Below are 12,578 nucleotides of genomic sequence, written 5' to 3' on the forward strand. Positions count from 1 at the left end.
TATGAAGAAAGGTTAACAAATTTAAACCTCTTTAGTTTAGAAAAACGTCGCTTGAGAGGGGAAATGATAACATTATACAAATATATTAGGGGCCAATACAAACTATTGTGTGGAAATCTATTCACAAACCGGACTTTACATTGGACACGAGGCCATGCGTTTAGACTGGAAGAAAGAAGATTTCGTCTAAGGCAAAGGAAAGGTTTTTTTTTTTTTTACTGTAAGAACAATCAGGATGTGGAATTCTCTGCCTGAAGAAGTGGTTTTATCAGAGTCCATACAGATGTTCAAACAGCTACTAGATGCATACTTGCAAAAACAGAATATTCAAGGATATTCAATGTAGGGTAATAACTGCTTGATTCAAGGATAAATCTGACTGCCATTCTGGGGTCAAGAAGGATTTTTTTTCCTAGCTTGTTGCAAAATTGGAAGCGCTTCAAACTGGGCTTTTTTGCCTTCTTTTGGATCAACAGCAAAAAACAAATGTGAGGAAGGCTGAACTTGATGGACGCAAGTCTCTTTTCAGCTATGAAACTATGTAACTATGTAACCTGTAAAAAGCACCTTGTATAACTTTTATTTTGTTTTGATTGGGGAAGGCTGAAAATGACAATCTCTTATTAGCTGGGTTGAGCCGATAAAAATAAATGTTGCATTTATTTAAAGAAACACAACGTTAAAATAAGCAAAATTTAAAAATAACAGTTTAGTAGATCTGTCCCCAAAGAAAATATGCATGTTATTTGTTTTGCATGTTTGAAATTGTGACATGCGATAGCTGCAGATCTAGTATCTGCGGCTACTAAAAGCCCTCCCCTTCTAAGCCCGCCCAGACTTTCTGTGGCTGCCCAATCACAGGCTTCCCAATGCAGTTTAGGGAGAAGTCTTTGCACGGCAGGTGTTCTGGGCTGCCTCTTGCTGCATCTTGAGTTTGGACCACTTGCCTGATTGACAGGCAGGGAGGTGTAACCAGGTTAATTTAAAAAAAGTGTAAATTTCTATTGAATTTCTTTACTTTATGAGATTTGAAAAAAAAAAGGGCAATCTCTTCACACGTGAATTACTTCAGCAAACTAGGGTTGCTTTAGAGGTCCGGAGTGTCCTTTTAAGTAGGTGGAGTGAAGATGTTCATAAAAATATTTGGGTTTGGCACAACGGTCTATAATTTGGGCTATTGTCTGGCAGTGCTGGGATCACTCTAAAGTCTCCCACTTAGAATGTCTTTAAGAAGCAAAACACAAGAGCATCCTGCATCTACCAGCGCTGTACAAACTAAATACAGGGTAATTCAGCCATTAAATATTGCTCAATGGTGGTCTGCACATGGAATATCCAAGGGGGGCTCACTATAACAGCTGCTGGTCTACCTGGCATGCATGAAAAGAAAGCATCTTTAATTACTTAGCAAGGGCAGTAAAATCTATGGATTTCAGACATTTTGAAGGCATGAAAGCAAAGGCAAAAATGAAAGACAAATAAGTAACCTGCGAGTCTAAACTGAGAGTTCATCACCAGTGTGAAAAGATAAAAAACACTAATAATAATTAATATAAAATATATATGAACAACCATATTAATACTCAGGACCCTGAACAAAAATCTCTATGATCATAAAAATGTTCAGTACATTACATGGAGCACAAATACTAGGGTACACGGTAAATGTGAATTTGAGTCCCTTTTGAGCTGAACAATTTAAAAAAAAAAAAGGAGAGAAAAAAATGGGGGGGAAAAATCAATAATCAAGATTAAAACAATAAATTGCTAGCTAGAAAAATAATTCACGTGCTACAATATAAGCATTGTATTATGTGAAATAGCAGACATATGAGACCTGCATCAGTATCCAAGTGTAGCGGGCCTACCAACAACCCGACCGGGTGTCCTTGCTCAGCCACGTCTTGTCCCTGGAAAGGAAACAGCTATAATATAGAGAGACCCATTTCCCACCCAGTAAGCGGACCACACCCAGTCCTGGGGGTACAAAAAACAACTTTATTGGCCACACTCTGCTTTATGCTTTTCCCCATGCAAGGGGTGGATCACACACAATGACAATGTCTCCTCCCAGGGTCCTCCTCCTCCCGAAGGTCGCATAACGAAACCGGAACCCCAGTCCCTTTGTACCCTGTTCCCGCCACTCAGTGTCCCCTCCCAGGGGCCTGTCCTCCCCCTCCCAGGGGCCTGTGCATGTTACAGGAACTCCAGTCCCTTTGTCCCCAGTTCCCGCCACCCATTCCTCAGGATTTCCCACCTCCGGGGACCAGTGGATCTTTATCCCATGAGCCTTTGTATCTGGGAGTCCCAGCACGGAAAAGTTTCCCGCCTCTGTGACTCACAGCTACAAAAAGCCCACCAAACCGCCATTGTCCTCAAGAGAGTGTCCCCACCAATCTCAGGGATCCCCAGAACGATAACTGCTTCTGCACGTGGGATCCCTAGGTGAAACCAGGCAAGGGAAGTGTATCTTTTCGGGACACGAATGCTCGCCCAGGGAAGCACTCATTAATTACTTCCCTTGCGGTTTCACACTTATGTTGGAAGTTGCCAACGTTCTAATTGATTGGTGTGAACACTCCAAGGGGCACTGGGGGGGTCCTCGTTTGGGAACCGAACAAGGTGGGAAGCAATCCACGAATGCTCCCCCTACATGGCATTTGTCTAACAAACGGGCCACAACCCAGGGTCGGCACGCGCCAGGGCTTCTCGTGTGGTTTGTGGTTCTGACACCTCGTTACGAGGTGTGAACGTTCTAAGACAACATTCTAAATGAGGTTTCATGGTGGTCCCCATTTGGGAGGCGAACAGAACTCGTTCGTATTGGCTCTCCCAACCGGGGAGCAGGTAAAACACAGGAATATAACACAATACAGGGGAAAACACAGGGAATAACACATAGCAATTCATGGCAGCAGCAGTCCCGCCCCACCAAGGCAGCAGTCCCGCCACACCAAGATACTGATGTGCAGAACATAACAAAATATTCTCCACAAAAACAGTCCATTTGTTGCAAAATATAGTTTAGAATATGTTTATCTTGGCTTAGATCTCACCAAGTTTTGGGGAGCCATAACTGTTGTTCATTTGTGATGTTTGAAGCAGAGAGATGGATCTGTTATAACCAGTGGGTGAACCTTCTCAAACTCTGGACAGAGGCTGTCGATGCCTCTGAGCGTTTCCTAAATATTGTGCCTCTCACCACGTCTGGACTCCACTCTAGACATTTCCTCTATGGAAAACTGAGCTTCTTGTGGTCTCTAATAAGAGGAAAAGCTTATTGTGGTCTCTAATCCCAGGAAAAACAAACAAACCAGTTACCGATGGACATCTGTGACTCAGTGGCGGATCCAAGGGGGGGCAACGGGGCAATTAAACACCCCCTCCCCCCTGAGAAAATAGTGAGGCCGAGGGTCTCCCCTGCCGGCCCATGCAGGGCTGGCGCTATCCAAGCATTAGCCCTGCTGTTTGCCATCACGGACCGGAGGGGAGATCAGTGATCTCCTTCCCCGGCCCACACAGGCACATTTCTGGACGGCTGGCAGGGGTGGGAGAGAGAACCCAGGGGAGCTCTTAACTGCAGCGAGCACGGAGCGTTGCCGCGGTTACCATGGCAACGCTCCGTTCTCACAAGAATGAACTCTACCCTGAACTGCATTGTAAAGTTCACTAGAACCACTAGAACCACCAGGGACTGGAAAGAAAGCAATGTCTCCCCTCCCTTCTTACCTTTGCTGAGGGAGGATACATTAGCTATATTTTTTTTGTAGTTAATTAATAATTAAAAATAAATATCTTTAACCTGCCCCCCTATCCCCTCACATAAACTATAACCCCCTACACACTGCACCACACACAAATATACAGCCTCCCTTACACACACTGCCCCCAAAACACATACAGCCCCCCTTACACACAAAAAGCCCCCCCTTACACACAGCCCCCCCTTACACACACACACAACCCCCCTTACACACACTGCCCCCAAGACACATACAGCCCCCCTTACACACACACAGCCCCCCTTAAACACAGAGTCCCCCCCTTACACACACACAGCCCTCTCTTACACACACAGTCCCCCCTTACACACACTGCCCCAAAACACACACAGCCCCCCCTTAAACACACAGTCCCCCCTTACACACACTGCCTCCAAAACACACACAGCCCCCCTTACACACACACAGCCCCCCTTACACACACAGTCCCTACTTACACACACAGTCCCCCCTTACACACACACAGCCCCCCCTTACACACACAGTGCTCCCTTACACACACACAGCCCCCCTTACACACACACAGCCCCCCCTTACACACACAGTCCCCCCTTACACACACACAGCCCCCCTTACGCACACAGTCCCCCCTTACACACACACAGCCCCCCCTTATACACACAGACCCCTTACACACACAGTCCCCCCTTACACACACAGCTCCCCTTACACACACAGCCCCCTTATACATACAGCCCCCCTTACACACACAGCCCCCTTACACACACAGTCCCCCCTTGCGCACACACACAGCCCCCCTTACACACACAGCCCCCCTTACACACACAGTCCCCCCTTGCGCACACACACAGCCCCCCCTTACACACACAGCCCCCCATTACACACACAGTCCCCACTTACACACACAGCCCCCTTACACATACTGCCCCTCCCCCTTGCATACACTGTCCCCCTTACACACACTGCCCCCCTTACACACACTGCCTGTTTCAGGAGATATAAATAACACTGCCCCCCATACACACACTGCCCCCAATACACACACTGCCTCCCTTTACACACAGCTCCCCCTTACACACATAGCCCACAATACACACACTGCCCCCCTTACACACATAGCCCTCCATACACACATAGCCCACAATACACACACTGCCCCCCTTACACACATAGCCCTCCATTCACACACAGCACCCCACACACAAAAACACTCACACACAAACTACTCTCAATACACACACTGCACCCTTTACACACAAACATACTGCTCCCAATATACACATTGCTACCCCATACATACACTGCACCCCTCTCACACACGCACTGCTTCCCCCCCCCCCCCCCCATGCACACATACTGCACCCCTCACACACATACACACTACTGCCCCTGTCCCGGCAAACCTCGTTAGGTTATCAAACTGACTACTTACTCTGGGAGGGCGCCACAGCACTCCTGGCACCAAAACCACTACAGAGAGCTGTAGTGGTTATTGTGCCTGGATTGTTTCTTTAAATGATCTGCCGGTGCCCCTCCTGAGATTAGTTTCTAGTTCCGCCACTTCTGTGACTACAGTCCTACCCAGAATCCTCTCTATGATAGTGCTCTGCTGAGTTACGTTGAAGCTGCAGGGTATATAGGAAATGTGCACCATCTTATCATTTATAGCCCTTCTTAGCATTTATTTTCCATTCACCAAGCTTTTAATGCCGTGATTTAACCCCTTAAGGACCAAACTTCTGGAATAAAAGGGAATCATGACGTGTCACACATGTCATGTGTCCTTAAGGGGTTAATAAGCTTTCCAAATGATTCAATCCTGTTAGAAAAACCCTTTTTGAAGAGAAATCATTTGTAAACTTTTTCTAACAGTATTGAATTGCGTGGTAAGCATATTAAATCAAGGACTTCGTTATGAGAATGACGATTTTGTAATTTATTGATTACTTTCCTGGGTGTAGACAATCTCCAGAATGAACCACTTATTATCTAATTACAGAGTATGAACCATCAAACCTGCCTCTTTCCTACACAGCATTTCTACAACAAACATTCTTCAGAGACAGAACATTGGATTTCATGGACGGCTAAGCTTAGAAAACCATAAAACACTGTAAGTCATTTATCAACATGTTTATTTTTTAATTCAAAATCTTAGAAATTTGAGAAATTAAACACCCCTCCCCCTTCTTCGAAAAACAAGTATTTCATAAAGATATCATCTCTATGAAACACTCACATTGACTGTGTAGGAATTTCAATGAAATTGACACCCAGGTAAGAGATATACTGAGGCAAAGTAGGGAGCTAGTGCCGTCTAAATCCCCTTCAGACGTCACCAGTGACAGCTGTAGGGAATTGGCTTTATCTACGGAGGAACTTGCAGGATCCACAACAGACTTCAATGGTGTACTCATGCACCTGCGAGAGTATGGCAGTGACCTTGGCTCCTGGGCTGAAGACCCCGCTGGAAGAACATGGTGGCTCCCCTCCACACCAACGAACCTCCAGTGGCAATGTCAAAGTCGGGGGTCTTTGCAAATTCTTCAAAGTCCCCAGACGGTGACAGTGCCAATTTAAACTATCTGGCTACAGACACCTTACAGTGTAGAAAATGTAATTAAATCTAAATACACACAAAAGTATTGTTTTGTTTTGTTACCATAGCTACAAAGGTGTCAATTCACTAATGAAAAATTGCAGTACTGTGAATTGCAAAATGTAGGCAAAAAAAGCAGATCTCGAATTATTCTCACCAACTCACCAAGACATGATTTAGCTATTTTACAACTTTTCAATTAACTACAATTCTCTGCTTGGTAAATACACCCCATAGTTACCACTCATTAAATGTGACTATGCATTCTGTATGATAATCTAAGTTTCTCGTACACAATGTGAAAGATTTTAGAATAAAATCCCAAATAAATCTGGGATGACATGGAAGAATACTAATGCAATCTACAATGTAGGGGTTGGGCTATTAATCATTGTAGCTGTTTAATTTGGGTTTCATATTATAGGAAATCAAACACTAAAAAATCTGGGGGGGTTTGCACCCCCTCTGCCCGCTGAACTGTAAAAGAAAAAGAAAACCCAAATATTTCCCTGTCCTTTAACCCTTTCCTGTGCTGTTCGCCTATCTTACTGAATACCGTGTACCTACCTGACTCTGCTACCCTGACCTCGGCTCGTTACTGATTACGCTTTTTCCCTGTGTAACATTAATTAACACTCCAGGCTCCCACACACGTTAGATGCACTGTGTTGGTTAGGTTACAGTTAGTTATACTGGGTGGGTTTATATTATAAAAGGGACACTCCAGGCTCCCACACACGTTAGGTGCACTGTGTAGGTTAGGTTACAGTTAGTTATACTGGGTGGGTTTATATTATTAAAGGGACACTCCAGGCTCCCACACACGTTAGATGCACTGTGTAGGTTAGGTTACAGTTAGTTATACTGGGTGGGTTTATATTATTAAAGGGACACTCCAGGCTCCCACACATGTTAGATGCACTGTGTAGGTTAGGTTACAGTTGGTTATACTGGATGGGTTTATATTATTAAAGGGACACTCCAGGCTCCCACACACGTTAGATGCACTGTGTAGGTTAGGTTACAGTTAGTTATACTGGGTGGGTTTATATTATTAAAGAGACACTCCAGGCTCCCACACACGTTAGGTGCACTGTGTAGGTTAGGTTACAGTTAGTTATACTGGGTGGATTTATATTATTAAAGGGACACTCCAGGCTCCCACACACGTTAGATGTACTGTGTAGGATAGGTTACAGTTAGTTATACTGGGTGGGTTTATATTATTAAAGGAACCCTCCAGGCTCCCACACACGTTAGATGCACTGTGTAGGATAGGTTACAGTTAGTTATACTGGGTGGGTTTATATTATTAAAGGGACACTCCAGGCTCCCACACACGTTAGATGCACTGTGTAGGTTAGGTTACAGTTAGTTATACTGGGTGGATTTATATTATTAAAGGGACACTCCAGGCTCCCACACACGTTAGATGCACTGTGTAGGTTAGGTTACAGTTAGTTATACTGGGTGGGTTTATATTATTAAAGGGACACTCCAGGCTCCCACACACGTTAGGTGCACTGTGTAGGTTAGGTTACAGTTATACTGGGTGGGTTTATATTATTAAAGGGACACTCCAGGCTCCCACACACGTTAGGTGCACTCTGTAGGTTAGGTTACAGTTAGTTATACTGGGTGGGTTTATATTATTAAAGGGACACTCCAGGCTCCCACACACGTTACGCGCACTGTGTAGGTTAGGTTACAGTTAGTTATACTGGGTGGGTTTATATTATTAAAGGGACACTCCAGGCTCCCACACACATTAGATGCACTGTGTAGGTTAGGTTACAGTTAGTTATACTGGGTGGGTTTATATTATTAAAGGGACACTCCAGGCTCCCACACACGTTAGATGCACTGTGTAGGTTAGGTTACAGTTAGTTATACTGGGTGGGTTTATATTATTAAAGGGACACTCCAGGCTCCCACACACGTTAGATGCACTGTGTAGGTTAGGTTACAGTTAGTTATACTGGGTGGGTTTATATTATTAAAGGGACACTCCAGGCTCCCACACACGTTAGGTGCACTGTGTAGGTTAGGTTACAGTTAGTTATACTGGGTGGGTTTATATTATTAAAGGGACACTCCAGGCTCCCACACACGTTAGATGCACTGTGTAGGTTAGGTTACAGTTAGTTATACTGGGTGGGTTTATATTATTAAAGGGACACTCCAGGCTCCCACACATGTTAGATGCACTGTGTAGGTTAGGTTACAGTTATACTGGGTGGGTTTATATTATTAAAGGGACACTCCAGGCTCCCACACATGTTAGATGCACTGTGTAGGTTAGGTTACAGTTATACTGGGTGGGTTTATATTATTAAAGGGACACTCCAGGCTCCCACACACGTTAGGTGCACTATGTAGGTTAGGTTATAGTTAGTTGTACTGGGTGGGTTTATATTATTAAAGGGACACTCCAGGCTCCCACACACGTTAGATGCACTGTGTAGATTAGGTTACAGTTAGTTATACTGGGTGGGTTTATATTATTAAAGGGACACTCCAGGCTCCCACACACGTTAGATGCACTGTGTAGGTTAGGTTACAGTTAGTTATACTGGGTGGGTTTATATTATTAAAGGGACACTCCAGGCTCCCACACACGTTAGGTGCACTATGTAGGTTAGGTTATAGTTAGTTGTACTGGGTGGGTTTATATTATTAAAGGGACACTCCAGGCTCCCACACACGTTAGGTGCACTGTGTAGGTTAGGTTACAGTTAGTTATACTGGGTGGGTTTATATTATTAAAGGGACACTCCAGGCTCCCACACACGTTAGATGCACTGTGTAGGTTAGGTTACAGTTAGTTATACTGGGTGGGTTTATATTATTAAAGGGACACTCCAGGCTCCCACACACGTTAGGTGCACTATGTAGGTTAGGTTATAGTTAGTTGTACTGGGTGGGTTTATATTATTAAAGGGACACTCCAGGCTCCCACACACGTTAGATGCACTGTGTAGGTTAGGTTACAGTTAGTTATACTGGGTGGGTTTGTATTATTAAAGGGACACTCCAGGCTCCCACACACGTTAGGTGCACTGTGTAGGTTAGGTTACAGTTAGTTATACTGGGTGGGTTTATATTATTAAAGGGACACTCCAGGCTCCCACACACGTTAGATGCACTCTGTAGGTTAGGTTACAGTTATACTGGGTGGGTTTATATTATTAAAGGGACACTCCTGGCACCCACACACGTTAGGTGCACTGTGTAGGTTAGGTTACAGTTAGTTATACTGGGTGGGTTTATATTATTAAAGGGACACTCAAGGCTCCCACACACGTTAGGTGCACTGTGTAGGTTAGGTTACAGTTAGTTATACTGGGTGGGTTTATATTATTAAAGGGACACTCCAGGCTCCCACACACGTTAGATGCACTGTGTAGGTCAGGTTACAGTTACTTATACTGGGTGGGTTTATATTATTAAAGGGAAACTCAAGGCTCCCACACACGTTAGGTGCACTGTGTAGGTTAGGTTACAGTTAGTTATACTGGGTGGGTTTATATTATTAAAGGGACACTCCAGGCTCCCACACACGTTAGATGCACTGTGTAGGTTAGGTTACAGTTAGTTATACTGGGTGGGTTTATAGTATTAATGGGACACTCCAGGCTCCCACAAACGTTAGGTGCACTGTGTAGGTTAGGTTACAGTTATTTATACTGGGTGGGTTTATATTATTAAAGGGACACTCCTGGCACCCACACACGTTAGGTGCACTGTGTAGGTTAGGTTACAGTTAGTTATACTGGGTGGGTTTATATTATTAAAGGGACACTCCAGGCACCCACACACGTTAGATGCACTGTGTAGGGTAGGTTACAGTTAGTTATACTGGGTGGGTTTATATTATTAAAGGGACACTCCAGGCTCCCACACACGTTAGGTGCACTGTGTAGGTTAGGTTACAGTTAGTTATACTGGGTGGGTTTATATTATTAAAGGGACACTCCAGGCTCCCACACACGTTAGATGCACTGTGTAGGTTAGGTTACAGTTAGTTATACTGGGTGGGTTTATATTATTAAAGGGACACTCCAGGCTCCCACACACGTTAGATGCACTGTGTAGGTTAGGTTACAGTTAGTTATACTGGGTGGGTTTATATTATTAAAGGGACACTCCAGGCTCCCACACACGTTAGATGCACTGTGTAGGTTAGGTTACAGTTAGTTATACTGGGTGGGTTTATATTATTAAAGGGACACTCCAGGCTCCCACACACGTTAGGTGCACTGTGTAGGTTAGGTTACAGTTAGTTATACTGGGTGGGTTTATATTATTAAAGGGACACTCCAGGCTCCCACACACGTTAGATGCACTGTGTAGGTTAGGTTACAGTTAGTTATACTGGGTGTGTTTATATTATTAAAGGGACACTCCAGGCTATCACACACGTTAGATGCACTGTGTAGGTTAGGTTACAGTTAGTTATACTGGGTGGGTTTATATTATTAAACGGACACTCCAGGCTCCCACACACGTTAGATGCACTGTGTAGGTTAGGTTACAGTTATACTGGGTGGGTTTATATTATTAAAGGGACACTCCAGGCTCCCACACACGTTAGATGCACTGTGTAGGTTAGGTTACAGTTAGTTATACTGGGTGGGTTTATATTATTAAACGGACACTCCAGGCTCCCACACACGTTAGATGCACTGTGTAGGTTAGGTTACAGTTAGTTATACTGGGTGGGTTTATATTATTAAAGGGACACTCCAGGCTCCCACACACGTTAGATGCACTGTGTAGGTTAGGTTACAGTTAGTTATACTGGGTGGCTTTATATTATTAAAGGGACACTCCAAACTCCCCCCACACGTTAGATGCACTGTGTAGGTTAGGGTACAGTTATACTGGGTGGGTTTATATTATTAAAGGGACACTCCAGGCTCCCACACACGTTAGATGCACTGTGCAGGTTAGGTTACAGTTAGTTATACTGGGTGGGTTTATATTATTAAAGAGACACTCCAGGCTCCCACACATGTTAGATGCACTGTGTAGGTTAGGTTACAGTTAGTTATACTGGGTGGGTTTATATTATTAAAGGGACACTAGAGGCTCCCACACACGTTAGGTGCACTGAGTAGGTTAGGTTGCAGTTATACTGGGTGGGTTTATATTATTAAAGGGACACTCCAGGCTTCCACACACGTTAGATGCACTGTGCAGGTTAGGTTACAGTTAGTTATACTGGGTGAGTTTATATTATTAAAGAGACACTCCAGGCTCCCACACATGTTAGATGCACTGTGTACGTTAGGTTACAGTTAGTTATACTGGGTGGGTTTATATTATTAAAGGGACACTCCAGGCTCCCACACACATTAGATGCACTGTGTAGGTTAGGTTACAGTTATACTGGGTGGGTTTATATTATTAAAGGGACACTCCAGGCTTCCACACACGTTAGATGCACTGTGTAGGTTAGGTTACAGTTAGTTATACTGGGTGGGTTTATATTATTAAAGAGACACTCCAGGCTCCCACACATGTTAGATGCACTGTGTACGTTAGGTTACAGTTAGTTATACTGGGTGGGTTTATATTATTAAAGGGACACTCCAGGCTCCCACACACGTTAGATGCACTGTGTAGGTTAGGTTACAGTTAGTTATACTGAGTGGGTTTATATTATTAAAGGGATACTCCAGGCTCCCACACACGTTAGATGCACTGTGTAGGTTAGGTTACAGTTAGTTATACTGGGTGGGTTTATATTATTAAAGGGACACTCCAGGCTCCCACACACGTTAGATGCACTGTGTAGGTTAGGTTACAGTTAGTTATACTGGGTGGGTTTATATTATTAAAGGGACACTAGAGGCTCCCACACACGTTAGATGCACTGTGTAGGTTAGGTTACAGTTAGTTATACTGGGTGGGTTTATATTATTAAAGGGACACTCCAGGCTCCCACACACGTTAGATGCACTGTGTAGGTTAGGTTACAGTTAGTTATACTGGGTGGGTTTATATTATTAAAGGGACACTAGAGGCTCCCACACACATTAGATGCACTGTGTAGGTTAGGTTACAGTTAGTTATACTGGGTGGGTTTATATTATTAAAGGGACACTAGAGGCTCCCACACACGTTAGGTGCACAGTGTACAACTCACGGAAACCTCTGCTGTGTCTGAAAAGTGCTACTTTTTTAAAAATGTACTTATTATAGCTATAGAAAGTTAAATTGGCTTCATGACT

The sequence above is a fragment of the Pelobates fuscus genome, chromosome 9, assembly GCF_036172605.1.
Source record: "Pelobates fuscus isolate aPelFus1 chromosome 9, aPelFus1.pri, whole genome shotgun sequence".
NCBI classification, from domain to species: domain Eukaryota; kingdom Metazoa; phylum Chordata; class Amphibia; order Anura; family Pelobatidae; genus Pelobates; species Pelobates fuscus.